The 13,858-nt window shown below is 46.7% G+C and overlaps 1 pseudogene across 1 annotated transcript; it reads left to right on the top strand.

Annotated features, from left to right (window-relative positions):
• Window positions 1-11,040: 11,040 nt before the first annotated feature.
• Window positions 11,041-13,576, top strand: LOC103337792 (cellulose synthase-like protein G3; annotated as a pseudogene). Its single transcript, XR_016122265.1, has 5 exons — window positions 11,041-11,404; window positions 11,768-11,918; window positions 12,263-12,388; window positions 12,481-12,924; window positions 13,126-13,576. The product of XR_016122265.1 is annotated as a cellulose synthase-like protein G3 (transcript).
• The last annotated feature ends 282 nt before the right edge of the window (window positions 13,577-13,858 follow it).

Here is a 13,858-nt window from a genome sequence, read left to right on the forward strand (position 1 = left end):
AACCAGCCGGCCTTCTCACCACAAGGCACCAATCCAGCCTAGGCCCAAAGAAGGGTAAAGGCCCTCCATCCGAGACGACCAAGTCGCGCTCATTCGCATCTCCCGCCGAGAGACCGCCTCATAGACCGTGAAGGTCTACAAGAATTGCAGGACCGATCTTGGACCACAACTGCACTTATTCTTATCCCCTTAATCTTCAAGACCCAAAGGTGACACACCTAGGCCCCCACTAAAACCCACCCACCTATCAACCGAGAAGGTGCAGTGTGACTTGAGAACTGGGGCAAGATTATTCTGTAAGACTACGAGTCTTATCACACCGAGGCGCTCAAGAGTGGAAACCTTCCCAACCCTTGCTCATCCACACCTCAGCCTTTAACACCAACCCTCCTCATGCCGACTGCCATGAGGCTTTTCTTCGAGAAGATTCTGAGCCCGAAAGCAAACAACAATAAGAACCACCAACCCTCCGGGCAAAGTCACGACTTGGGCCCTTTACCAACGCATCCTTAATTATCACCAGAGAAAGACATCCAGCCACTCCGATCGCTTACACCGACACGGAAGATCCTCTCACCCACATACATTCTTTCTAGTCCGCCTGGGTGCAAGGGCCTCACCGATGATGACATGTGCCTCATCTTTCCTCTACCTCAAGTGGCGCCCCAATTGGTTCTACAGTCGAACCCCGCACTATCAACTAATTTGATAGCCTAAAGCAGCCTTCCCGACCATTTCATGATCTAGACCGATCACCTATACCCGCGGACGACCTGACATGCTTAGGCAGGGCAGGACGAGCCACTGAGAGTTTGCAGCCCGGGCTTATGAATACTCCGCTATCCGAGATCGACGACTCTACGCTTTCAAGAGTTTCAAGAGTGGCCTCGCAGTCCAATTTTCGGCACCTAGTTCACAAAGAACCCTTGGAACACACATGCCGAGTTGATGAAGCAGCAGCTCACGCCAAGGTCCGAGTACTTCAACTCCAAGCGTAGCCCACCCACCCCTGCTGAATCCTTTCCCGATCCTCCACCGCTTTAGTACCCATCCCACCCACCTCAATATTATGCCCCACACCAAACACTGTGGTGCCCAAAGACTCCAAGAGGAAGGATAGCTACCAAAGATACCTTCAAGAATAACAAGCGGGCATACATGCAACTACCACCACCCAGTAGGCAACCCCTAAGACAAATGACCGGGCCCCACTCCCCTTCTCACCCAAACCCAAGTTCGAGGTCTTCACCACCCTGAACATTACCTACGAGAATGTCCTGGTGCACGAGGCACCTATCATACCCCACCTCTCCCCGTAAACCAGCAAAGAAGCCTATACCTAACACATGTGTCTTCTGTCGCTTTCACAGCTTGGTGGCCACGACATCAATCTTGTGTTGCCTTGCACAATATCATTGAAGGACTTATTCGTGAAGGGAAGCTGGATAAATACGTGCACAACCTCCCACCCCACCTAACCCTCACCAATGGCAGATCAACATGATCTCAACCATCAGTGGTGGCCATACCATGGCTGGAACCTCCAGCAACTCCATTAAACATTATGTCCACTCCACCTATGCGCACTGTGTCTTCAAAGATCGAGTAGGACGCTCTGTCAAGACACAAAAATCAGTTGGGCCCCATTACCTTCTGTGAGGAGGAGGAACGTGGCGTTATCCTCCCTCATGATGACACAATCATTATCCGCGCCAACATTTCTAACTTCGACGCTGGACGATCTTGGTAGACACCGTAGCTCTGACAATGTGATATTTGCGATGCTTTTAATGAGCCCGTGTCCGCCTCATTTGCTCGACAAGCGCCACACCCTAGTGAGCTTTTCTGGTGATGTTGTCCACCCATTGGGAGCATTCATCTCCTATTTCTATTGAGCAGACTCAATGACGACGGTCATCACTCCTTCTCATTATTGATCGCCCCATGGCACATGTACGGCGCTGCGACCAACTTGGCGCTTGAAACGCTATGCTTCAAAGAAGAAGTCTACTAATCGCAACATAGGTGAAGCCCTAGCGGTAACCCGCCCAACCCTGTGGAGGACTCTACCACCCAACAGCCGAACTGTGGACGACCTTGAGCCGGTCACTCTTCATGATGACCTCTCGATCGGTAGGTTCGGATCAAGACTCCTCCCACCGTAGCTTCGCTTATGACTTCGTGACGCCTTCCTCCGCCTCAACTCAAGTCTTTGCTTGGTCTTACAACGATATGCCTGGCATATCACCTGACGTTATCTCTCATAGGCTAAGTATTAATCCCGCTGCCCTACCCGCTCGCGTATGTCGTGGCTTATGACCCAGAGCGTATGAGGCCATGAAGGTAGGTGGATAAGCTGAGTACCATTGGATTCATCAAGGAGGTGGACTATCCCACCTGGCTAGCTAATGTGGTAATAGTACGTAAACCAAGGAAGGGTTGGTGCATGTGCGTGGACTACACCAATCTCAACCGGGCCGGCCCAAAGGATAGCTTCCTCCTACCCAACATTGACCAATTTGTTGACGCCACAGCTGGCCACGCCCTCTTCAGCTTCATGGATGCTTACTAGGGGTACAACCAGATCTTCATGCACCTTGAGGACCAAGCCCATACATCCTTCATCACTGACCGTGGCCTTTACTGCTACAAAGTCATGCCATTCGCCTCAAGAATGCCGGGGCCACGATCAACAGATGGTGAATAAAGATATTCGCTACACTAATTGGCAACACCATGGAGGTTTATGTTGATGACGTGCTGGTCAAGAGTCGCACTACCGACCAGCACATCCCCAACCTCTCTACCATGTTCACCATTTTGAAGCAGTATATGATGTGGCTCAACCCCACTAAGTGTGCATTTGGGGTGGCTTCCGGCGAATTCCTTGGCTTCATGATTAGCCAAAAGGGTATTGAGGCTAACCTGGAGAAGATTCAGGCCATCTTAGACATGACGATACCTAAGACAGTCAAGGACATTCAGAGCCTCACCGGGCGGTCGCACCGACTGAATTATCTCTAAGGCTACTGATTGTTGCGCCCATTCTTCAAGGCACTTAAGGGTAGCAAAGGCGATTACCGGATCGCCGACAGTGACCAGTTTCGCGAGCCTAAGGCATATGAGCCGAGCCCCTTTATCACAACTCCTGAGTTTGAGGACGCCCTCACCATCTACATCTCTGCTCGGCCACAGCGGTTAGCTCGCTGCTCATTCGACTACACGAATGTGCCGAGCATCCGGCACTATGTGAGCAAAGGATTGCAAGATGCGGAGGTTCGCACCTAGACATTGAGAAACTTGCTTGATCGTAGTCTCGCCAGATGCCTCCACCATACTTTCAAGCTCACACAATCCATTTCTTAACCAACCAACCGCCAGATAAGTGTTCCGTGGCTGTAGACTTCGAGAGGTTGGTTAAGTGGGCCATCGAACTTGGTGAATTTGATATCCACTACAAACCCCGCCTACCTTCAAAGGGCCAAGTCATGTTGACTTTATATAAGAATTCACAGATCCCCAAGCTTTGACTCTACCCAGTCATAACCAACCAGAGTTTCTTCGAGCCACCCACGTCCGCCAACAATGGCAACCTCGACCTGACCCAGCCCTTGTGGACCTTATACGTGGACGGCTCATCTAATGCCCAATGATATGGGGCCATCCTCGTTCTTATCTCCCCAAAGGTTGTCCTCGAGTATGCCATCCGCTTCAAATTCCACGCCCCAACAATGAGGCTGAATATGAAGCCCTCTTAGCTGGCCTTTGGCTAGCCAATGAGATAGAAGCTAAGCAAATTCAGATATTCAGCGACTTAGCTCATTGTCCATCAAGTCAACCAGGACTTCACGACCAAAGACATCTCCATGATAGTGTACCTCTAACATACCCGCCACTTGCTTGGAACTTTGGACGCTCATCTTATAAGCCAGTGCCACGCTCTAAGAGCAGCCATGCTGATGCCAAGGCTAGCCTCAACCTTGGAGCAAAGCATAGGTCGCAACATCCACATCGAGTTCTTGGACCATCCCAGCACACCGGCACCACTCATCTGTGTCATCGATCACAGCCCTACATGGATGGACCCTATCACTCAATTCTGCGTAACCGACACTACTCACGATCCCGCGCGGCGTGTTCGCCATCGCTCCGCTCGATACTTGATTATCAATGGCGCCCTATACAAGCGCAGCTTTAGCTTCTCCTACCTTCGGTGCCTGACCCCAGAGGAAGGTACTTATGTCATAAGGGAGATTCATGAGTGCATCTGCGGCAACCACTCAGGCATTCGCTCCTTAGCACATAAAGCCATTCGGCATGGATACTTTTGACCGTTACTTCATACGGATGTGCATGCCTTCACCTAGAAGTGCGAAAAGTGTCAGTGATTTGCCAACATCCCACAACTTCCAGCTAAACCATTGACAGCCATAGTCAACCCTTGGCCATTTGCCCAATGGGGACTTGACCTCATTGGACCTATGCTTGAGGGAAAGGGTCAAGTCAAGTATGCAGTTGTGGCTGTAGACTATTTCACCAAGTGGCTGAAGCCGAGGCCTTAGCCACCATCACTGCAGCCCGCATTGAAAACTTTTGTTTGGCAAAACATCGTATGTCGCTCCGGCATCCCCAACACCATAGTCACAGATAATGGGCGGCAATTTGACAATGCTAAGTTCAAACAATTTTGTTCCAACCTCAAGATACGTCTTTGCTTCGCCTCCCCACCCATCCTCAGCCTAATGGCCAGGTGGAAGCTCAGAACAAGATCATCAAGAAAACTCTAAAGACCAAGCTTGACAAAGTTAAAGGTTGCTGGCCAGAGCTACTAATAGAAGTTCTCTGGTCCTACCGCATCACCTTCCATACTTCAACAGGAGAAACACCGTTATCTCTTTCCTTTGGTACTGAAGCCGTGACACAAGTGGAGATTGGCCAGCCTACATACCGAACCTCCACTTATGAGGTCGAAGCCAATGGCTAGCAGCTAACCCTGAACCTCGACTTCATTGACGAGCTTCGTGACCAATCCAACATGCGCAATGTCGCAGTACAAACAGCGCATCGCTAGGTACTACGACTCCCGAGTCAAGCCCCATGCGCAAGGTTTCCTTGGCCACCAAGAATCCTACTGAAGGTACCTTAGGCCCTACATGGGAAGGTCCTTATGAGGTTATCAAAGTCTGCCGACCGACACATATCAGCTTCGCGATCCCAAGGGTAAGACCTTGCCACATCCTTGGAACGCTGATCATCTCAAGTACTTCTATAAGTACACATACCTAGACCCTAGGACATTACGTTTTCTTATACTTTGGTTTTGAGCCATGACTCTGTATCGTCTGCCTTTTGGCACCTACTTAATGAAACGCCTGACTTTGGCTACTTCTTATCAATCACATGATTATCATTTTGCTAGCACAATTGATATCAAATTACAACAAGTCTAATATCATAGCAAATTAAAATAACCTTGCCCCAAGCGAAGCAATATGTTCATACGTAATATAAATAAATATAAAGTGTTCTACATAAACAAACTGCAGTATATAAAGAAAGCAACACTTTCAAGACTCGGTGGAAAGGGCATCCGTAGTGGCGGCTTTGGAGCGCATCGCTAGGACTAGGTGAAGGAGGCTCGCCACTAATATCAAAGTTAATCTCTACCGAAGGGTTGAACCTCCCAACCTCTGCTCCCAACGCGCTGCATAGCCATCATCCGATCCATGATGTAACTCCTCACCATCCAACCCTAAAACGACTCGATCGCTGGCTCTGGCAACAACTATCTCTTCGGCCTTCTTTTGCTCTACCGCCCAGCAGAGCCACCTCCTCGCCTTCGACCACTTCAGCCTCCACCTCTCGCCAGAGCCGCTTTATGCAATTGTAGGGCGTTATTCTCTCGGATGGCATCTTGCGCCTCCGCTATCTTGTCCTTGGCCATCTCGTTGCGCCTCTTCAATCTCTGGATCTCCTTATCTGCCTTGACCATGTTCACATACATCTCGCCATAGGCCTGTAACACGAGGCATTATCCAGTTAAAGACACCCTAGAATGCTTAAAACAAATTCATAAAGCAGGACAACTTATATAGGCATGGGTCAAAAACGTCTTCTGAGCCCAATTTGCATAGGAAGTAGTCGGTGTCCTCACCGTAACCTCGGGTCACACTTCACGCCTTCCAGAAGACGCTCACCAAAGGAACCTCCTGCCGATGCATGGCCAGTTCACCTTCTTCTTCGCCGACGCAGCCTTGCAAGTCCATCTTCCACCGCTTGGCATAAACGCCCTCTATATCGGGGGGAGCTTCGGGCGCTCGAGGGTTAAAGGGAGGAAGCCTCGCCCTGCTCCCATCACACTCGGTGAGCTTTCTCCAGCGCCTTTTCTTTCCGAGGACCTCGCAACCCGACCTTCATCATCATCTCTAGGACGCTTCCCCGCTGCATGGCAACCCCTTCCCATCCATCTCGCCCGAGACTCCTAAGCCGCTTTCGCATCTCGACATCATCCAGATCCACGGCAACCTTTGTGTTTCCCTTTATGATACTTGCCACTGTACATCAAAAGATTAAGTTAGTCACAACTACAAAACGAGAATCGGAAGACAAACAACAAAGGGGATCTAAGTATTTACTCCTTTGCAAAAGGCCGGACTCAAACAAATTCTTCTAGGTGACTAGATTTTTGCACTCGCGCTCGGTCTTCGACAATAGTGATCTCACTTTCTCAACTTCCTTTTCTTGCTCCTTAGAGATCGGCCCTCACTTCACTGAACCGGCACCAAAGATTAGATACAACTCAGCTATTTACTCTTACAAAAGCAAAAATAGAGACCCAAGAGCCCAAACAAGTAAAAACACTACAAAACAACCAGTCTTAAAGGATGAGGCTAAGGACCTATAGACTGGAAGTGGGTTGGAATGTGTCTGGAGACGGTCTTCCCTAGAGGATGCTCTCAATCACCGTAGGCCAAACACCATCTGTTTCTTCAAGACTTCTGAGTAGAGGGCTTGTGGCCAATAAAGTAACCTTTCTCTTTTGCTTTCGGCAATTGGCTTGTACCCAGCCAAAACTTCCATGTTGCTTGGAGATCGAGTAGAGATACATAAACTGCTCAAATGTCAGCTCTCCCAACCCAACCAACCACCAAGCTATATACATCCCATGAAGAAGAAGCCAAAAGTTGGGATTACACTGCCCCGGCGCATACCCCAACTTGGCCAACATCAACTGCACCCAAGGATGCAATGGTAGTTTGAGGCCATGTTGGTACATATCTGTGAAGATCATTACCGAACCCTCCGGGGAATATCTCACTACATCCGCATCACTGGGTAATCTCAAGCCCACATAGTTGGGAACACTATAATTTGCATGAAGCTCAGTCAACTTTACTTTTGTAAGTGTATTCCGCTTCACGAAAAGGACACCAACTCGAATGTCCACTCCTCAAGCCGGCCATGGCTACACCCATGCACCCTGATGGTGATGCCTGGTTGCTTGAGCCCACCTCTGGTGAATGAGGTATAGCCAAAACCCGATCAACTATGGCCTCTAACACTTTATAATTCTTCTGCATCTCCCTATATGCCTCTGACCGAGACTCTACTGATGGCCCAGCCATCTCACCCTCATGAATTACCATCCTAGCTTCTACAAGCCTTTCTACCAAACTCTCTGTCTGGCAACTCTCATCTTCAAAACAAACATATTCACTGGCCTCTTCACTCACAGTATCATCCCCACCAAAGGTAGGGGGGTTAGGACTTTCTTTATCAGAACTTTCGACATCTATAACATGCAGAAACAAGAAAAGGAACTAATGCACATGCAAGGAGGATCCAAACATAAGAACACAAAACTGGATGGCATATACATGCTTTTGGATATAGATGCAGACATTCCACAAGTTCATACCAATGTTTAAGGTGTTCATCATGTTCATACTCATATTCAAGGTGTTCATCCTAATCTTCAACATGTTCATACCAAAAGCAGGATTTCAATTCAAAAGTTCAAGAGAAATGAGGTCTAACCTTGTTTGCACCACCACGGAGAGTCCCCGGAAGTCACCTTGGCCACACCACCACCACGAGGTATTTCGCCGAAAATCTTTTTTTCTCCTTCTCACTTTCAGGAAATTTCTCTCAAATCCTCCAGGTATGATGCCTTCGTGACCCTAAGCCCCTATTTATAAAGTCCCAAGGGTACACAAGAAACCCTAACACCCTTTCACCTTCCCTCCCAAATCCCTTGTGCCTACAACAATTTGAAATTCAAATTTCAGGTTATTCACACAAAATAAAATAAAATAAAAATCGAGATGGGAAATTAGAGGGACCTTGCCGAACGGCAAGGCCCGTGCAAAAACAAGTGGAAGCCTCAAACAATTCTTACCTCAACCGAATGGCCCAGCTCCAAGCCCTCCTTGCCAATGCAAGCCTAGTCCCAAGGGTGTTGACGCTGTGCTCACAAACCGGTGAACTCACAAGGGACCCAAACCCACGGTGCCTTGGTGGAAAGTTGCCTAAGCCCAATTCCGAACCAGCGCCAAGTCCTCAACCTTGTCAAAGCAAAGCCCAACTCTAAATTCGTGGCCCAACTCTACCAAAAATAAGAAAAATGGAGGCTCAACAAAACAAACAAAAGCAAAGGGCCCTGTCGAACGGCAGGCCCCGTGGACAACAAAAATGGGTTCGTAAGGATGTCTTCACTGAAGGCTACTAAGCCCAAGTCAACACAAAGTCAGCCTTGCCGACATAGCAAAACTCACCAACGTCAAGGCTCGGGTCACTACCTTGAGCCTAACTCCAGTGCACCTACCCACCGAACATAAGCCTACGCCTAACAAAAATGATCAGACACCCTTATCAAACAATGAAGCCAAGGATGTGCTCACTGTTGCCAAGGTTGCCGAACGCAAAGTCCAAGCGAATTGGATGAAGGTCATGAACGATACTAGCAAGATCCTCACCGCCTACCAAATTCTCTCACCAAAACAAGTGAAGGGAGGGCACGAGATATCTCACAAGGACCCGACACTGTGCCACCCAAGCTAGGCCTCTTGCTTAGATTCCCTGTGCTTTATTCGGCCCAAATTAAAATGACCCCTTGTCGAATGGCAAGGGTGTGAAACACTGGGTGCTCAGATCTTGCTACGCAGGTCCTTGATCACTTTTCTGTCAAGGAATGCCCACACCAAGCTGCTAAATCATGAAAACAGGCTCCAATTTCACCACTTGGGAAAATCATGACGTCCAAGACCACGACCCAACGTGCTTAACCCACTTCCAATTCCTTGAGATACCCAAACCACAATCCGGAGCTCACGACTGTCACACTGCAAAACGTGAGGCTTCAAACAAAAACAAAACAAAAAATTCTTAGAATATTCTCCTTGTCGAACGGCAAGGAGCATGTGGAAGAAATGGAAGCAACCAAAGTTCCTACCTCTCCAAGGCCAACCCACGAACCTTCACAAAAGCCCAGCTCAACCAAGGTGCTCAAGACACCCAAATGCCCACCACTAAATCTTCTGAGTAGCCTAGCTCAGATAGCCTATCCTTACCAAAGTTCAGCTCCAAATTTCTTCTTACTTGCCAATCGCAAAGACTCCAAGATAGAAGCCTAGCTCGAGATTAGGCACCCTTCTCACAAAGACCATTGGCGAACTGTAAGGGCAGATCCAAAAGGGATTACAAGACTATAAACTGCTTAACCCGCCTGCACTTTGTCGAAACTTCCAGAGCTCAGCCCCAAGGTACTGAGCCGGTGAAATTGAATAGAGGCTTACGAATCACAATCCCAGTCACCTTCCCTACACGAAGACTCACGAAATATTTTACTGACTCGCCGATCGGGCAATTATGTTAAGAAGAGAGCCAAGCCTCGAATAATCCTCCTTGGACCTTGCCAAGGCCTAGCTCCAAAGGCCTAGACTCGAAAGCAAGAACCCGCCGAAGTTGTGAAAAGTGGAGTGTAGCTCATGTTTCCGAACGACAAGCATTGTGGGAACTTATTTATCCCCCCCTCACTAAATTCTAAACCATAAGGCCTTGCTTAAAGCCCAACACCAGACCAGCCACCTTGCTGAAACAAAGAGGACCTTGCCTAGGCCCAGAGGTGGACCAGCCATCACTCTGCCGAAACAAAAAAGGCCCATCCCCTTGCCTACCAAAGTCAAGGCATGGTCACGACCAGATCTAACACCTGGAGGCCCACAAGCTACTCCCTTGCTGAAGCACTAATTTCAAAGGCCCAAGGCTTCAAAAAATATATATATATATATATATTGGGAGCCTGTCGAGCGGCAGGCATTGTGTAGAAAGAATAAGGGCTCATCATTCAAGGCCCCAACCCCTTCCAACCCAGCTCCATAGAGCCTCAACCCGGCTTCCATGCCAAACACTCAGGTACCCAGCTACCAAATAGTCATAGAAGCTTACATAAATACCAAGTCTTGCCGCAACTTCTAGCTTGCCAACTTGGGAGACTAGGGAATGCCCTACGACTCCCACTGAACTTGGAATGCTCGGTCATGATTACACAAAAACTCACAAGTTCCCAACCTAGAAGTTACTTCTTGACCGCGAACCTGGGGGACTACTGTTTACACCATAATCAACCGAGCATATCCAGCCTCAAAACGACTAGCACCAAAGGCACACACGCCTTCTTCAATGCCGAAGGAAGACATTCTTCCGAGGTGCCAAGCACCTGCCGAAGTTCCCGATGCCGAAGTTCCCAAATTGCCAAAATTACTCTCCATGACACGTGTCACCACCGCAACGACTTGCACAAAGTCCCACATTGAAAATCTACACAAACCTCCCACTTTCACTTCCCTATAAAAGGGAATAATACCCTAGTAAAAAGGGTAACTACTTTCTTACCTTTTACCGTTACTCTGCTAAAGTTACCATTCTTAGTTGACTTAAGCATCGGAGAGCTTTCGCCGGCACCACACCGTGTCCGGCTTAACGATCGCTTCTCCTATTTTGTCTTTTGCAGGCTAGCCCAAACCCTTTTTCCTAAGTTGACCGTCTCTGAAAAAGAGCATCAACACAATACATCGAATCGAATTCCTAGAAAACCTTAAAAAGGTAGTGGAAGAATCGGACTTTCCAAAGACTGGACGTGTTCATATGCACCGCGATCCGCATAAGGAGCCGCCAATGAACGTGGTGAATATGGCCTTATCGGTCATGGCTTATGATTACCTGACCGATAAGGTGTCAATGTATGTTTCGACGATGGCGGCTCACCGACTTTTTGCTTTCATGGAGGCTTCCAAGTTTGCAAGGCACGCTGACTTTTTGTAGAAAGGACAAGATAGTGGAGTGCAACCTAGAAGCTTATTTTGCAATGGATCATTCTCCGTTTGCTGAGGCTGAGAAGATCAAGGTAATAGCTACACATAGTATGGTACCATATATCAATTTCCTTAATATATATATATATATATATATATATGCTTATGTTGTTAAACTGTAAATGTGAACCATGGCACAGTGTGTCCATATGAGAACATTTGTGTAAAGGTTCGAAAACCCTAGACATTCAATGAATATTTGTGTAAACCACCTCCCTCTTGTACCAAAAAAAAAACCTTTGGAGAATATACAATGAGAGAGAGAGAAGGCAAGTAGACAGGCCAAATGGGACTCTTAAGATGGGAAACTTCCTTGTTTCATAGAATGATTAGATTTATGGAGCAAACCATTAGATTAATTAACTACATTTTTTTCTGAATCATGCATGGCATAGGTTATATATCAAGGCCTGAAAGTAAGGGTATAGAATGTAATTGAGAGAGGCAAAGTTGGGCATGAACGTATAACTGGAGAAGGGGAAAGTTCAAGCTTTTAGGAAATGGACGGATGAGTTTACCCGACAAGATCATCCCACTGTCATACAGGTATTTTTCTAACTCAAGTGGTGAAGCTCTTTATTCTCACTTTTATGATGATATGATTAGACTACTTTGATTCTCTATCTCCCCTTTCCGTAATCATTAAAAAATAAACAAAGGTTACCTCAAAGCAACAGTAATAATTTCTAATGAGGAATTAATCACGCAATAATCTTACTAGACAATTTGTCATGGTTATACGCCTAGGATTCAAAAATAAGATAGACATTTCCCAAATTTCAGTTCGGCTATAACCCTATCCAAACATGGCTGGATCTGTGCCCCTGTTAAAGATGATCCGAGTTCAAATCTAATGTATATGCGTATCTGTGTGTAATATGATTGAGCAGATTCTTTTGGACAATAGCAAGGACAAGGACATCACAGAACATTCGATGCCAAACCTAATATACGTGTCGGGAGAAAAACGCGGGAAATCACCCCACCATTTTAAAACTGGTGCCCTTAATGCCCTTGTAAGCTTTCCTACGTACTTATTTTTCTCATTCAAACATCTCTTTATTAATTAATTTCATTCATTTATGCATTGGCGTGGTGTAACAAAAAGCTTCGAGTTTCAGCCACCATGACCAATGCTCCAACAATCTTGACTCTGGACTGTGATACCTACTCTAATGACCCTCAAACACCCCATCGTGCCCTATGTTACTTATTGGACCCCAAATTTCGATCCAAATTAGGGTTTCTGCAGTTTTCTCAACGTTTTCATGTCATCAACAAGAAGGACGTATATGCTTGTGAGCACAAAAGTTTGTACAAAATTAACCCTTTCAGAATGGACGGGCTATTGGGACCAAATTATTTAGGAACAAGGTGCTTTTTCTCTAGAAGGGTTTTCTTCGGCGGCCCCTCACATCTTTTACTTCCTGAAATGCCCCAACTTGGTCAAAATGTTGTGGACAAACCCATTCAGTCTCAAAAGATTTTGGAATTGGCTCACCATGTTGCCGATTGCAACTATGATGAGAAGAATACCACTTGGGGCTTAAAGGTAATTCAGCCAAATATGTAATTACTCTTTTAAACTTCTCATTTATTTATTTATTTTAAATTTGAAAATTGATGCAGTTGTGAGTTAGGCCAATTGGTCGGGTAATGTGTCGGTCTCCTTGCACCCGAGTTCGATCCCTCTCTCCTTACATTACAATTGTTAAAATATCGCTTTGTAAAAAAAATTGTGTAAATTGTGTAGATTTGTGTAAGATATGGCTCACTTGTGGAGGATTTCTTCATTGGTTATCAAATGCATTGTGAGGGATGGAAGCCTATATTCTGCCATCCAGATAGGGCAGCATTTTATGGGAATGCTCCAATGAACCTTGTTGATGTGTTGAATCAAAACAAAAGGTGGTCCATAGGGGACCTTGAGGTGGCTTTCTCCAAGCATAGTCCAATTACACATGGCACTCGGGCCGTGGGCCCTTTCATGGGCCTTGCTTATGCTCACTATGCATTTTGGCCCATTTGGTCCATTCCAATCACCACATACGCCTTCCTCCCCCAACTAGCTCTGCTAAATGGATTCACTATATTTCCAAAGGTAATGTACATTTACCCTTCTCAATTTCTTCTTCTAGATAAATGTGAAAGATTCTATTGTCAGACAGTCGATACGTAATATTTATTCGGGCAGGTTTCAAATCCATGGTTTCTCTTGTATGTGTATCTTTGTATTGGAACCTACGGTCAAGATCTCCTAGATTTTGTGTTAGTTGGAGGAACATTCCATAGGTGGTGGAATGTCCAAAGGATGTGGATGATTAGGGGACTTTCAAGCTTCTTGTTGGGAACCATTGAGTTCTCTCTTAAATCCTTAGGCATTGCCTTGTTGGGAACTATTGAGTTCTCTCTTAAATCCTTAGGCATTTCCTCGCATGGGTTCAATGTGACAAGCAAAGTCCTTGACGAGGACCAAAGCGAAAGAT

This window comes from Prunus mume, linkage group LG7, assembly GCF_029339155.1.
Source record: "Prunus mume cultivar Tortuosa linkage group LG7, ASM2933915v1, whole genome shotgun sequence".
Classification (NCBI taxonomy): domain Eukaryota; kingdom Viridiplantae; phylum Streptophyta; class Magnoliopsida; order Rosales; family Rosaceae; genus Prunus; species Prunus mume.